This window comes from Anastrepha obliqua, chromosome 3 (assembly GCF_027943255.1).
Source record: "Anastrepha obliqua isolate idAnaObli1 chromosome 3, idAnaObli1_1.0, whole genome shotgun sequence".
Classification (NCBI taxonomy): Eukaryota; Metazoa; Arthropoda; class Insecta; order Diptera; family Tephritidae; genus Anastrepha; species Anastrepha obliqua.
The window spans coordinates 139090211-139107266 of record NC_072894.1 but is presented as its reverse complement, the minus strand read 5'-3'; positions in this window follow the sequence as shown (position 1 = coordinate 139107266).

Below are 17056 nucleotides of genomic sequence, written 5' to 3'. Positions count from 1 at the left end.
ATCTAAAGTAAAATTGGAAAGGAAAATTTTATTTTTTTCTTAAGCATAGTACTAAGCGCCCGCCGTAGCCGAATGGGTTGGTGCGTGACTACCATTCAGAATTCGGAAGTGCGTAGCTTCGATTTTCCGTGCATGAAACACCAAAATTATAGAAAAGTATTTTCTATTTCTCCATATAAAGAAAAGTTTGTGTATTTGTTATATGGAGAAAATACGCAAAACCATCAGTAAAAATTAATTATGAAAAATCAACGAGAAATTTGAAGCACTTTGAAATCTATAAACCTGCTTTAAAAAAGTACGGAATGGAAAGAAGAGTTACCAAACCTGTAGCGCGCGAAATAAGAGATAACACGCTAAGGCTACGGCAAGACCGCTGGATTAACGAAACACACGGTAGATAGACGTCCTATAAACGACGTCGCCAAATCGAACAGCAGGAACTTCGGTGAAATCACTTTTTATACAACCCAAATGCTTTCGGGGCAGGGGTATTTCCGAAAATACCTATTCAAAGAAGGGAAATAGCGAACATCCCACATGCATATACGGGGATGCCGTCGAAGATGGCACTGAGCACACGCATGCATGCATTGGGAACAAGAACGTCGAACGCTGTGAATGCAGTCGGTCACATAACCACTGAAAATGTAATCGCCAAAATGCTAAATAGCGAGGAAACGTGGGAGATCATCAGTGGTTTCGCGAAAAGAATTCTGCGAATAAAAAAGTCGGACGTGGACGCAAGCACCTAGGTATAGACCTTTGTAATTCGGAAGGTGTAACGCCATTCTGAAGGAATGCGAAAGAGGTTTCAGAGTGGGTAACGATTCCAAACGAGGGGGAGTTTTTTAATCTCCGGACATACCATTGCTGCGACGGCAGCTTTGATGATGCATTAGGCATTTTCCACCCCTTACCCGCAAAAAAAAACATTTAACTGCATACCAAAACTCTACCTTGAAATTCCAATTAAAAACCGTGGAATTAGATGAAAAGTTTTTTGGTAATTTTCTAATTTTTTATGAAGGTGGAAGCTTGGATTTATGCGATATTTGTTGTAAAATGAACCATACTTTTTTAAAACATATAATGAGCGTTCAAAACAAGAAAAAATTGAATTAGTCAGAGCTGATTAAAAAGTTGTTTTTCGCGGCCTGTGTACAAGTATATGTGTATGTATAATAATCTGAAATTACAGGGTCCGGCACTCGTTGTTAGTTGACTAAATGACAGTCCAGCATATTGTTTAAAAGCGCGCGGAAGCATTTTGCCGAGAGTAAACGCGAAATGTACAGGGTAGGCCATTTAAAGCGGGCCCATCGGGCAACCCTATAACTTTTGACAGGAACGTCAGATCGACTAATGACATAGCGCGTTGGAAGCGTCAGTCCAAGACAATTTTTACCATGGAGCAGTACACTCCAAAAGAACGCGCTGAAATAATTCAGCTTTACATCCAAAATAACTTCTCAATTGTGAAAACTCAACGTGCGTTTAAAAAAAAAAATAAAGTTAAAAGTGCGCCATCCAAAAGCACTTTACAGCGTTTATACGCAAAATTTATTAACCACGGTAGTCTCAGCAATACCAGCCACGCATCCAGACAACGTACACGACGTTCTGCTGAAAATATCGAGGCTGTACGAGCCAGTGTTGAGGAGGCTCCGCGAACATCGAGTTATCGTCGTTCTCAGGAATTAGGCATCGCCAGGACAACACTCAGGCGCATGGAAGGCTACTGGTTCCAACAGGACGGGGCTACATGCCACACTTCACGCGCTACAATCGATTTTTTGAAGCCATTGTTCCCTGGAAGGTTGATTTCGAAAAATGGTGATTTTCCGTGGCCACCGAGATCACCAGATTTGACGCCACCGGACTTTTATTTGTGGGGTTATCTGAAATCCAAGGTATACATCAACAAGCCAAGGACTCTAACTCAACTTAAAAACAATATCCGACGCGAAATCGCCGCCATACCGGCCGAAATATTGGCCAAAACGATGGAAAACGCCGAAAAAAGGACACATTTGGCCATCAAGGCCAGAGGCAAACATTTGAAGGATATCATTTTCAAAAACTAGCTGGAACAAATCTCCTTGAATCAAAATAAATGATTTTTCATATCAACACAAAAAAAAATGTTTTTTTCAATGTTTTTTTTCAGAAACAAATGGGCCCGCTTTAAATGGCCTACCCTGTATTTCAAAGCTAAGAGTCTGTTTGCATTATATTTGGCTGGAAAATCGCAACCAGCGATTGTTCGTGAGCTCGAGACACTTAAAGTGAATAAAGTGTTGGTTTATCACACCATTTTATGAAGGTGGCCATCAAAAAACTGCGACGTCACGTGGAATGGTCCAAAAAGTGAAGAAGCGAATTGAGCGAGATCCCCGACGAAGTATCCATCAAATGGCGAAATAACTGAAAATATCTGACCGTAGCATTCGCCTCATACTGAAAAATGATATCAAAGTCATGTCTTGCAAGATCCAAAAGGCGCATGATTTCACACCAACGCAGCAACAAGTCAGACTTAAGAGAGCGGAGGAGTTGCTTTGCCTGGCCGAAAGCGGTAGATTTCCGACTACTGTGTTTTCTGACGAGCCAATTTTTCAAATTGAGTAATTCGTAAACTTCTAAAAGGATAGGATTTATTTGACTTACTGTTCATACGAGAATTTGAGTCATCAATTGACCACCGCGAGGCAGCACCCACCACAGGTAACGGTTTGGGCCGATGTAACCGCAGATGACCGCTCTCCAATCGTTTTCATCGACACTGGCGCCAAGGTAAATGCGAAATAAATATTATCGGGAAAGTATTCTGGAGGTTGCTTTAAGGCCATGGGCAGACAAACATTTCGGTAGCAGACCATGGACGCTTCAACATGACTCGGCAACGTCTCAAAAAGCTCGAGTGAACCAAGAATGGCTAAAAAAAATCGTTCCAAACTTCATAGCGTCCACACAATGGCTTTCAAATTCACCAGGCGCGAATCCGATGAATTATTCTCTTTAGGCGATTTTGGAGAGTAACGTTCGGACTAAAAGGTTTCCCAGTCTCGACGCGCTGAAGAAAGCCATTGTCCACGAGTGGGCCAAAATACCTGCAAGTCACATTCAGGCAGCTTGCGATTCGTTTCTGGACCCTCTCAAGGCCATAGTCAAGGGAAAAGTCATACTGAGCAAACGTTAATTGATTCTTGATTTTGTAATATTTTCACACATTTTTTACTTTTAATTGAATAAAAGTAACTTTCCAAACTAAATGTATGGCTTTTCTAATTGGTTACACTTCGAGTGTCGGACCCTGTAAAGACGTCAGAGTGATCTCATTTATTACATTGCTTGACTGCATCTTTCGTTAATCGAACGCGGACGTAAATATACACAAACAGATAGAATTTCGCAATCCAAACAGAGGTAAGAAATGTTAATCCAATAAAACTTATATTTGTGTGTGAATGTGTAAGTAATTCAAACAAAAAACATAAATTCGCTTTATTGAAACAACTCGTGATTACAGTCGAGCCCGCTCTACTACTATGTAGTCACCTATGTAAGTGAAAAAAAATTGTATTCAAACGGAGGCAGGTTAGGTTAGGTTAGGTTAGTATGGTTGCCCCGGGAGTGGGCACACTTGGACGAAGAGAAATTCGTCCTTTGTGATACCATTGTCAAGGAAGTGAGGAGAGGGGAAGGACCGATGAGGTGCAGGGAGAGGGCGGGGAGAGGTGGTGATGGGAAGGTTAGGAGCGTGCGGATTATGAACGATGACTATGTTTGCGTCAACAGCTTAATGCTGCTGATGAAACTCATCAGATTTTTAATGTCAGCGCCAGCTATCTCAGCAGGCGTGGCAAAGAAGTAAGACCCAAGATGCTTGAATCTTAGCCCCGCCAGGGCAGGGCAGCTAAGGAGAAGGTGCTGAGATGATTCCACCTCATCCTCCATACATCCAGCACAGAAAGGACTCGAGATGATTCCAAGTCTCACAGCATGCATTCCTCGCGCATTGTGTCCTGTGAGAGAACCCACTAGATTGGAGAGCTGATATTTTGTCAGCCTCAGAAGCTCACCCGAGCGCCTTCGGTCCACACGTGGCCAGAAGGATTTCGCAACTTTGCACGTTTGTGCATTTTCCCAGCGCTCGCTGAGTTTGCGCGATGCCCATCTTTCCAGGAGCAGACCGCAGGTAGTCAGGGGGATTCCAATTTTCTCCCTCCGCGGGGAAATCACCTCACATGTCCCTTGTCTAGCCAGCTCATCCGCCTCACAGTTTCCCGCAATGTCGCTGTGACCGGGAACCCAGATGAGGCTGATGTCAAAGAATTCGGACGCAGTCGAAAGTGAGGTCAAGCATTCCTTGACCAATTCCGAATGCACCGTCATAGACCCGAGGGCCCTTATTGCCGCTTGGCTATCGGAGTAAATATTTACCTTCTTGACTGTTAGTACACATTTGAGCAGCCAATCAGCTGCCTCCTTGATTGCGGCTACCTCTGCCTGGAACACACTGCAGTGGTCCGGTAGCCTGAATTTAAGTCTGATGGGGAGCCCTTCGCAAAAGACTCCTCCGCCAACCTTTCCTTCCAACTTCGATCCATCCGTGAACAGGTTCACCAGGCCCTGCCCCCAAGTGTAGCCCCCCGTCCACTCTTCCCTTGACGGGATGTAAGTGGTGAATGTTCCGGTCGGACTAAATGAGGGTATACACTGGTCTGTTGACAGAGGGATGAACTCAAAGTTTCTGAGGATGCTTGAGTGCCCATAAGGGAGATTGAGCTTATAGCTCCAGCCCCTCAGTCTGATTGCGGTACGTGTTGCGGCAGTTCTGCCTGCGATATCTACAGGTACCACATTTAACATTGCGTTGAGCGCCAGAGTAGGAGTCGTTCGAAGCGCCCCACTGATTCCAATGAGTGCCGACCTCTGAACTCTTTCCAGCTTCTTCACCAATGTCGTCTTCTCTAGTGAGTTCCACCAGACTATGACTCCATATAACAAGATAGGCTTTACAATGGTATTATACAGCCAGAAAACAACTCGAGGCGAGAGGCCCCATCTTTTGCCAATTGCGCCCTTGCACCCATACAAGGCGATTGTTGCCTTCCTCACCCTTTCCTCAATATTGGGCTTCCATGTAAGCTTGCTGTCAAGGATAATACCAAGGTACTTCACTTTGTCAGAAAGCATCAGAGGAGCGCCCCCTATTGAGGGAAGTTGAGCTCTGGGTATTTTATATTTCCTCGTAAATAGGACGAGCTCCGTCTTAAGAGGATTCACCGACAGGCCACAATCCGTTGCCCATCTAATAACTGCATTCAGATATCCCTGCATCAAGTTGTACAGAGTATCCAAAAATTTTCCTCTAACAATTAGTGCCACGTCATCCGCGTAGGCAATTACCCTGCAGCCTCCCTTCACCAGCTCCTCCAACAGATCATTTAGCACAACCACCCAGAGGAATGGTGAGAGAACCCCACCTTGCGGAGTGCCTCTACTCACCTGCCGGTGGATGGAGATACCGCCCCACTCTGCCGTGACAGTTCTGTCGCTAAGCATTTTGTGGATAAGTCTTATAAGGTCGGTTTCGACCCCTAGTTTACCTAGAGACCTGGTAATTGCCTCCGGAAGGACGTTGTTAAAAGCCCCCTCGATGTCGAGGAAGGCGCCTACCGCAAACTCCTTCTGAAGAAGAGATTCTTCGATTTCTTCCACGATTGTATGTAGGGCAGATTCCACCGATCTACCCTTGCAATAAGCATGTTGAGTATGCGACAGTCGGCCCCGAGGAATTTCGCTTCTTATGTGCAGGTCAATCAGTCTCTCAAGGGTTTTCAGTAAGAAAGATGAGAGACTAATTGGTCTGAAGTCCTTAGGGGAGACGTGCGAGCTCTTTCCTGCCTTGGGTATAAAGACAACCCTCACGGCCCTCCATGATCTTGGTATGTAGCCCCTGGCTACGCAGCTCGCATAGATGGGGCTCAACCAACGGCATGATACCTCCACAGATTTCTGTAGTTGGGCAGGAATGATGCCGTCAGGACCAGGAGACTTGAAGGGCTTAAAGGAGTCAATGGCCCAAGCCAGGCGACGCTTATCCAGCAACCAGCCCCGGTCCGGAATGCAAGTTGAAGTGCTCTCCAGGCCGGTGCTGCTAGGTGCTGGGCTCGTCGGAAAATGGGCGTCGAGAAGTAACTTCAGTGACTCCTCGCCGCTCATCGCCCAACGCCCCGATTCGTCTCTTAGGTACCCCAAGGGAGCGGAACTCTTCGTGAGTACTCGTCTAAACCTGGAGGACTCATGGCAGCCCTCTACGCTTTCGCAGAAGCTTCTCCAGGAGTCCTTCTTAGCCTTTCTAATTTCGGACTTGTATATTCCTAGCCCTGCTTTATACAGCTCCCATCCCGAGGGAGACCTAATTCTTTTAGCCCTGTTAAAAAGGCGTCTCCATGAGGCCCTAAGCTCAGATAGCTCCGTTGTCCACCAGGGCGGTTTTTCCTTCCTGGGAAGAACTGTTATTGGACAAGAAGTTTCCAGGGCCGTGTTGCAAGCTGAGGTGAAAGTTTCCACCAGTTCGTCGATCGTTTCATCCGATAGATCTAGATTTCCTCCCGGTGCCTTGGGGAGTAAGCTCAGCAAATTTCTATAATATGCATCCCAGTCCGTCCTCCTCAGGTTCCTGTACGGGGATCTTATTGGACGAGTTTGAGTGAGAGAGAACTGAATGTACCTATGGTCCGAGAAGGAATGAGTGTTTAGCACCCTCCAATCAGAGATTTGGTTTATCAGTGAGGAAGAAGCCAGAGTAAGGTCAAGCACCTCTTCTCTGGCTGCGGTAATAAAAGTGGGGTCCTTACCCCTGTTACATATAAACAAGTCCTCGTTTAAAATATAATCAAAAAGTGACTCACCTCGTGCATTGATGTTAGAACTTCCCCAGCAGGTGTGATGGGAGTTCGCGTCAGTGCCTATGATAACGCCGATTTTCCTGCGTTTTGCTTCAGCCAGGGTTTCCCTTAGCAGCGCCGGAGGTGGTTCCACCTCGTCATCGTGTGCCATATATACGGACATCAGCCATAGCTTTCCAGCCGGGCCCTCCAGACTCACCGTCACAATGTCTTCATTGCTGAAATTAGGCAAAATAAATGCGTTAAGTTCCCTCCTGATGAGTATACAGGATCTTGGTTTACCTGTCCTGCTATACGCCACCAGTTTGTAGCTTTTCGTCCTGAGCCCAGAAATGCCGTTGCTGCTCAGCCACGGCTCCTGAATCAGGACTATATCAGCTCCACCTTGCTCAAGGTGGATAAGTAGGTTGGCGGACGCCGCCTTAGAGTGTTGAAGATTTATCTGAAGAATATTCATCCTCCAGGATCCTCTCCATCACCTCCAGGACGGCGTCCTCGCTCTCCGAGGCCAGAAGCCTCTCCTCCTCCGCCCTGTCGAAGAACGACCCGATGCTTATGACGGACCCCGGTAAAGAGCGGACGTCATAAGCATTGTCACCCTCCGACGTGACGGAATCTACCTCCATGTCCACAGGAGCTTCCTCTACTGTGGGCCTTGCTTCTCCCAGCACTTCCGGATGTGCGGGGGCATCTCCTCTGGCATCGGTATGGTAGACCTTAAGGACTACCTTCTCGAAGCCATAGTTGATGATCCCCTTTGCTTCAGCAAGAGGACTGAGAGACTCTGCATTCAGCAGAATCAGCGCTTGCCGATAGGATCCCTCAGTCTTCTCCACCTTAACCACCCTCCAGTTGTGCGTGGGAAGTTTGGGGTTACAGTAGCGGAGGATTTCCTCCATCTCCTTCGAAGCAGAGGGTTCGGAGGGGAGCCAGACACGTGCCCGCGGACGCACAGGTAGATCCCTTCTGTCCACTACCTTCAGCTTGGCTCCCTCCCATACCTCTCCCACCAAGGCTACTGCCGCCCTATACATCAAAGCTGACCGTTCGTCAGCGCAGACGATTCTCTTGTAGGAACCGTAGTGCCATCCGGCACTTTCACAGCTTGGAGGTGGTCCAGGGTTTTCCCTCACCACCTTCATGAATACGGCAGAGATGGCGGACGCTACCCTCTTCCACTCCTCCCTAGAGATAGCGCCGTCTTCCCTACCGCTGTCCATCACCCCGAGAATGATGGAGCCCGCCTGCTTAGCGACTTCGCTAAACGATTTTGGTGGGCCACCACCAATCTTGGGTCTCTTCTCTTTGGAGACGTCCTCCTCCTGGGAGCGTTGCCTTTTTACTCCCGAGCCCGGGTGTGGAGCGCTCGCTTCCACTCCCTTTCCGCTGCCCTCCTCTGCTCCTCTGACCACCTTCCTGGCCCACTCGAGCGTCTGAGAATGCCTCTCAGATAACTGAGGGTCATTCTGGCCACCGTAGCGCTCCAGGATCCTGGTAGCCATACGAAGGTCAGAGAAGGACCGCTTACTCTGGCCAGGCTGCCGTTTAGGCTTAACGGGGGGTCCTCGAAGAGATACCCCCGAAGTCCCCGGAAAGCTAGGTGAAAGCCCTTTGCTGGTGCTGGCTACCCCATCCAGCGCCACTGCTCCAAGAGTCGCAGACGGTTCCGTCTGTGATCCGCTACCTATTAAAGGTGGGTTCCCACCTTTAACCCCGGAATTTGTGGAGAAAGTCGGTTCCGACTTTCCCCCGGTGTCCCCCTTGGTCACTGCCCTACTCGTCGGTTCCGACGACTTACCCCCACTAGAGACTACCCCCCGGGGCGCAGGTTTTTTGGGAGGTGATTTCCCTCCTCCAGTCCTGAGAGAGGTGGTTTTGGGGTTCGGTTCCGAACTCCCGCTACCCCCTGAAGTTTTCTGCAGGGTTATTGTGTTGTTGTTGTTTGTTGTTGTTGTGTTTCTGTTTTTGTTATTGTTATTGTTCATTGTTGTTGTTGTTGGGTCCCCACTCGAAGCCGCTATCCAAACCCGTAGTGTGTAGTCGTCCTTAAATGGTCCCATGGTTGTCTGTGCCATAGCAGGGAGGCCATGCGAGGGTTGACGCATGTCCTTATGGGGCATGCGTTCAGAGCCAGACCGGACACAAAGACGGGAGTCGTCTCAACCGCACCTACACCGCCAACCCAATGGCTACGGATTTGGAACGTACTCCGAGGCCTGCCAGGGTTTTAACGGGACGGGGGCAGTCACGTCATTAGCCCATCAGCCATTTCTGCTGAGTTTCACCTCAGCATACTCAGGTAACAGAATGCCGCGACTACCAGCACAGGGGTCAGAAAATGTCGAAAAAAGTAGTGAAAAGAATTTGTCCAAATCCGAAAAAGCGAGGGGGGGTCGTCATCGTTCAGGAGGCCGTTGAGGCCGCAGATCATTTAGCGCTACCCAGGGTGCACCACGCGGAGGCGATCTGCCCTACACCCCAAACGGAGGCAATTTTTACCTGTTTTCTTTTTGAAGCTTACCCATACATATTGGGTCGCTACATTAAAATTATTTATTATTAATATTAATTATTATTATCTCCAGATTTGAACTTAACTTTAATAATCTAAAACTGACCATTTATTAGTTTGATTTTTTTATTAGGCACACAAATTAGTAACCAACTGAGTACAAATATGGCTTGAATTAAAATAAGGGCGCAAATTATTTCAGAGTAGCTGTTCGACTGCAGCGTAAATCAAATAAAAAGAACTACAACTAAGCAGTATTTCATTAGAATCATAGACAAAATAGCAGCTCTGATCGGTGGTCCCACTTTACTGCAATTTAGTATTGGCTACTCAACTGCGATTGTAGAATTTTTCATCAATACTTTTTACTTATTTACTTCAAAGATATGGCTGCGGATGGCACAATGAAATCTTCGAAGAATATAAACAACAAGAGTTGCATGTAAAAATTGGATGTTTTATGATCTGGCAAAATATATCTAATATTTTTCGTTAACTTCAAGTGTAAAACGTAATTATTGTTTTTACAGACCATTTAGATCTAATTTGAGCTTAAATTACTAGAGATAATTATTAAATAAATTTAAAAAAAAGAGTTTAGAAATTTATAAAGTTCATTCTTTGAAACCGAAAAGTCAGGCGGAATAGAACTCGAGATCTCATTGAATTCTCTTAAAGCGCGGGCAATACGAGTATTACGCGCATAATTCGTGTTAAGAAATTTAAGATGAAATGGGTAAGTATTGCGTAGAGATCTAGTAGGAATATGAAAGTGAATGCAACGTAATAGGGATGAACAGTCAATTTCTCCTTAATTACACTAAAGAAAATAAGACAGTGAGAGTATAGACATTCTACTCTCTAGAGACTTTAAGTTCATTAAAATCAAACGGGAATGATAGGAAGGGGTAGGATTTGAGAATATTAACGACCTGAGAGCATATTTAAGGAACACCTTCTGTACACGTTCAATTCTCGCAATAGCAAATTGGTGGCAAGACCTTCAGATAAATGTTGCATATTCTAATCTAGAGCGAACAAAGGAAGTAAAAAGTAATTTGAGAGTGTAAGGGTCCGAGAACATCGAGCTATTATGCCGTGTAAAACCTAAGATTGAGTAAGAAGTGGGCACAATAAAGTTAACTCCCTAGATCTTTGAACAAATTGAAGTAAAGTATTTTAATGCTGTAAAATGACTGGAAAGCATTTTGAGTTTTGGCGAAAGTGACATGAAAACATTTCTTAATATTTAGGGAGATGCCAGAGTTACTGCACCAGCGAACGAGCGCATTAATTTCCGTTTGCAACATAGGAATATCCTCATTTTTTCTAATAGCAGAAAATATTTTCAAATCATCAGCATACAAAAGAAAGTTGGCACATGAAAAGCAGGTAATAATATCATTAATAGATAGAACGAAGAGAAGAGACCCTAAAATACTGCCTTTTGGCACCCCTGAAGATGCAATGAAAGCTGCCGAACATTCACCCGTGTAATAAAATTGTATGAGAAACTCTATCAAATGCTTTAGAAAAGTCCGTGTAAACACAATCAACTTGAAAACCTTTAGTAAAAGTTCTTCCTTTTGCCACTTTTGAAAATAGGGGTGATAGTTGTGATTTTCAAATCGTTGATAAAAATTCCCGAAGATAGAGATTTATTAAAAACTATTATTATAGGTAACTACCTACCGAGTTAAGGTGGCTATCGTAATGACACACTTAGGGGTAAATAAATATTATTATAATAAGTTCTGTAACACATGGACTGAGAAGTCCCGTGCTTAACAAAGAAAGCCGGGTTTTTTTTTTTTCAAAATACTATAAGCTTTATTCATTTACGTGATTTCCATCAGGAACAACGCAATCATTCAAGCGCCACTCTAAAATTTAAATTTATTTATTTATTTATTTATTTATTACGGTCTTATAGACCTAGATAATATTGGCAAAATTACATTAAAACTACTAAAAGATATAAAGTATATACTGAACAAACTTCAAGTATATAAGATGGGTATTATTGGCACAATAAATTTCAATTATATATTTCTAACTATCTAAATGCTATGGAAAGCTTAGAATACTCATATAAAAGTTTCTTAAATATTTCTGGACTCTCACAGTTTTTTAAGTGTACAGGTAATTCATTATATGCTCTAACTCCTCTACAGTATAAATACCACTTTTGTGGAACGATTTATCTTTTGCCTCAAAATAGCACTCAGTTTCAGCGAACAGTTTTGACCTCTTCATTCGAACGAAATTTCTTATGGGCGAGCACTGTTTTAGGTCTGCGAACAGCCTGCAGTCGCTGGGAGCCAAATCTGGCGGAACCAAATACGGTGAATGTGGGAGCAGTTCGAAGTTCAATTCACTGCAACATTGCCATTGTTTTGATTGACTTGTGACCCGGTGCGTTGTCTTGATGAAACAAAATGATGAGCTAACGCGATACCCACTTTGCACAGAGCTTTCTAATAGTCAAATGTTCATGCAATATAAAGCCAACTCGTTCTTTTGATATCTTTACGATGTGAACTAACTCTTGCTACTTCACTTTTCGATCATTCAAAAAGAGTTTGTGGATTTATTTGATATTTTTGATGTTTTCTGGTGTAACCGCCTCAATTGGGCATCCATCATCGGTGTCTCTCCGACAACGTTTGAAGTCAGCAAACCATCGTTTTATCAATGTTTCCGATAGAGCGGAGTCCTCATAACACTTTTCAGGCCACTGATCCGCTTGAACGGTATTTTTCTCCATCAAGAAGCAGTGTAAAATTAAAACACGAAATTCTTTTTCTCTTCGCACAATAACTCACGAACTAATGAATAGAATATCATGAAATTTTAACAGCTGTCTTTCTACGGTTAGTACTAACTGAAAAATAGTCAAATGCACTAAAACTAGTGCCATGTATGTGTTAGGCCTGGGACTTTTCAGCCCATTTATTATTTGATCCGTGTGCTCTTCAGCACCGTGAGTTTAGACCGTCGCCGGCAGGTAGGTAAGTAGGTAGGTTAGATGGCAAGAGTACCCCAGGTACACTACAAGCAGCATTTTCGTGGCGTTTTGATACCATAATGTGCACCACTACCTGCGAAAAAAAAATTAGGGAAGAGAAACCCATCTACAGCCATCCAGTGCTGTTGATGTAGTGGAGGAGAGAAAAGGGATCTAGGCTGGAGAATTTCTTTGAGCCATCCCCAAAGGGCACGCTAAGAAATCTCAAGCGCCTAGCCGCCAGAGCCGGACATTTGCAGAGAAAGTGCCAAAAGTCTCTTTCTCTGCACGATCCCCACAGCTTCTGCAATAGGGGTTGTACGGAATTCCAAGCTTCTTCACATGAGTACCGATCACCCAGTGACAAGTGAGCACCGCAATGAGTTTGGAAATTGAATGGCGGGGGATTCCCATCACCTTAAGCGTTCTGTTTATATCGTATTGAGGCCATAGTGTTTTCGAAATAGCACACGATGACACAGACCTCCATCTGTCTTACGCTTTTTTTAGAAAGAAATTGTGTAGTTTCCCTTTAACAATGGTCTAGGGGACACTAATGTCAGAGAAAGGGACAGCTGAAACCGGTTCTGTCGACCCTTTCCTGGCAAGCTCATCGACAATTTCATTTCTCTCTATATTCCTGTGCCCAGGAACCCAGAGAAGGGAAATTTTTCCTGTACGTTCGAGAACATTGAGTTCCTCCTCACAGGAATTCACGAGGAGAGAGCTGCAATACGGCGACGACAGGGCCTTGATCGCGGCTTGAGTATCGGAAAAAATTATTATGTCTCCCTCCCAACAGCGATCCCTAAGCATTTTGCATGCTTGCAGGATTGCGAAGACCTCTGCCTTAAAAACGGTGCTCGTTTCCGGCAGTTTAAAGGTGACCGAAATATTGGCTGCAGATTCCATCTTGGATCCGTCAGTGAAAACATTGGTACCTATTGTATATCCGTGGCGCCGGCAGGTATTTACGTTAAAAATGTCGGATTTATCTCAACGCCCTGCAAAGTATTCTACTTTAAACTGCACTCTGCACTCATTAGATTTCTCAGTTGTTTAATTATTTGAATTATGGCAGTCTTAAATAAAGCGAGTACCATAACTTAGCCCAGCCTGCACTGAAGTTCAAGCCAAGTGAATTTATTCATGCACTCAGCCGTGCTGTAAGTAATCTATTTCTAATTACTACAGCAAAACAGTCAATTAGAAAATTCTTAACGCTACACGAATTTAAAATTCGAGCAAGAACCAACTATGGATGTTGCCTTGCGCTCATTTCCGCTTTAATTTCCAACTTATGGGTTCTTTTATTTTAATTTTCTGTAGTTCTTTTTCTTATTTAGTATTGAAAAACTTAAAGTCACTGATTTACAGAATCTTCATTGCAATAAATTGGTATCGTTCTAGCTACTGAGGAGGCATGAGAAATACCTAAAAATTTTACTACTCATGCGGCGGCATGCGAGAAAGCGAATAGTGGAACGATTAATGCGATGCAATTAATCACATTGGCAACACTCAAAGCAGCGCCTCTGTGGTGGCAGGCTGCGCAAGATGCAACTAAATGCACATCTATTTGAGAGCCATATATATCCATGTGTATATGTGCATGTGTATGTGTGTATGAGCATACACACATACATTTGTGCTCTAAACTGCCGATATTGCAACGCAGGGTCTAAGCGCTTTCTAGTAGCATCTCGCCAGTCTTCGGGGTCTCACACATATTCGCCACACAACGTACAACATATACTAGTACGTAATACCACACGTTGCACGAATGTGTTTCTTATTTTCATATTTTGTCGACTCATTCAATTGCATTGCATAAATTTTTATATGCTGTTCATAATTTTGATGGAAAACAAAAATATTTTTCCATGCAATGCAGCACTTTTGGTGGCATGCAACACACATTTTCTAAAGTACCGACATTGTAGTAAAGATACTTACGTATTTTTGTATGTAATTTCGCCACCTTGGATGAGGGTGTTCCTCACAACATGAGTCACTACAACAATTCTTTTTTCGCCCTCCCTCACCTTGGAAATATTCTCTGCGGAAGTGGTCATTCTCCCCCTACTCTGGCACTACACACACTGAAAATCTTTAAGGCGTCTTGATGGATGTTTCTGCATGCTACATGGCGAGAAAATACGTGTAATGAGTTGGGTTTGAAAATGCAACATATGCGTCTTGGTGGATGTATGCCCTGGCAGAAAGGTGGTGGGTGGTACATGCATACATGCATATGCCACACATGAACCCATGCCACAATGTGGCACCGTAAATGTTTCTTTGGAGGAACGATTTGGGTAGTTGAAGGGCGACGTGCCCGCACTAATCCTTCGCAATCACCTCAAAAGTCATCAAAAATCATCAATTTAATCATTGCAATCAGCATAGGTCGAATGAACGGATTTGGAGTGGAGTGATTGGACGGCATTGACGGGAGTTGTCGTGCTGCATTATACTGCAAGTGAGCCAAGCAACTCTGTGGCAGTAGCTGGGTGGATGTGCTTACGTCCACATATGCACGTTCCGTTGGTTCGGGCCGAAGTAAAGGTGCTGCAAAATTGAAAGTCAATTCGAATGAACCAAACAAGTGGTGATAAAAGTACATAGCATACTCGTATATATATGCAGATATGTGTGTATGTATGTATTTTGGGGTGAGCATACACCCTCGTGCTACCTAGTTGACTCCCATCGACCTGCCTACGACCTGATGTCTACTAAAGTCAACTGGAGTATGTGCGGAAAAAATAATTAAGCATCGCGAATATACCGACAACTCTCCAGCTCATTTTATGAATTTTTAGTAGTGGGCGACTGCTCTGCATTGCAACGTGCCTGAAAAGCTCTGTTGTGGGTGGAAAGTGAAATGCCTCCGCGCTTAATGTACGTGAGTGTCATATGAATTGTTTGCACTTCTTTCTCTGTAATGGTGAAAAGCGAATGATGACCGAAGAGCAAAGAGATGCGGATACGAGAATATTGAATAGAATTTCTTATTAATTTTTGCTAAAAATTTAATATTCACTGCCATTGGCCATACTGCTGAAGATATCTGTGGTTAATTGCTCAGTACTTTAAAATACATTTTTTTTTTAATTTTTCAAAACAATTATTTAATAATTCGCTTTAAAGAGTGACCATCCAGGCGCGCACCGATTTGGTTTTTATTTTCGCAATAAAAACGGTTTACCTGGAGCAGGCTCTTGAGCTAAATGATTAACTTAGAAGAGCTAGAACTAACGGCTGAGTCTGCACCGACAGCAAAGCTGCGCTCATGACCTTAGATAGCCCACCAAGTGCTTCAAGGGTAGTTGAGTCCTGTAAATCCCGGCTGAATTATGTGGGTAGACATAATATCGTAATGCCAACATATGTCCCCGGACACGTGGGTATCGCAGATAACGAGTTCTTTGCCTCTTTAGCTATAATGAGCTCTGAGGCCAACTTCTTTGGCTCGGAGCCCATACTCCCTTCTGCAGCCATCAAAAGCACGCTTAGCAAACGGGTTACTTCAACCCACAGGCAAGGTCGACAGGCTGAGAGAGGCTGCAAATGGACAAAACTGTTACCTGTCATGCCCGATCGGTGTTTTTGTAAACACATTCTCTGTTGCGTCAGCCCATCAGCAGATTTTGTCAAATTCCTTTCATAATTCAAATTCCGTTCATAACTCGCGAAAATCTGCTATTTTAAGATTAATAATTAAGTATTTGTCACAAAAAGAGCTCTTGGAAATATCTGGCGAATTGCGTGAAAAATTATTGTGAAAATTTTCATAACGTTTAGTTGCGTAGATTTCGAGTTAAGGCATGCACAGACTTCAAAAATATTAGGTTTCATAAAAATGCTTTACAGTCGAGCAGGTATAAGAACTCTGAAGCCCTGTCTAACTTCGTAAAAAAAACAAAATAAATAATTGGTTCATACACTTCTGTCAGGTGTTTGACCGACCTCCTCCTCCTATTTGTGACGAGCGTCTTGATGTTATTCCAAAAATGGAGGGCCCTACAGTTTTCATGCCGACTCCAGAAATCCACTCGAAGGTTTGCCATTGTCACATTGTATTGGAAAAAACATTTTCTATCATATTGGTGTTTCATGCACTGAGATTCGAACTTGTACACTCCCGAATGGTAGTCACGTACCAGCTCATTCACCTACGAGGGCCGCAAAATATTCAAAATTCCTGGGCACAATATTCTTGATATATAACGAATTGCTTCAAGGAAATAATATATACAAAGAAAAATAAATGTAAATACCTCACCTCACCTAAATTTTCAATCGTCTCTATTTAATATTTTTTACCTTCATTGCAATTGTCATACCACTAGTAATTTTTTTGTTTTGTAATTCGATTTGCCTTGCTTTAGCGAGTGGTGAGTAGATGAAGCAACTAGCAAATTTAAACCTGCGTTGGCAGCACTGGAAAGAGCACAGCTGATGGAGTTCCTTACATTAGTTTCGGTGTTTGGTCTACAGTAAGCAACAGCATTGAGTAGAGCGAAAACACAAATTGTCTTGCCTGAGTACACATAACTTGATACCCCACCCCATTTCCCCACCGACCTTTCTATCAGAAGTTACGATCTGGCA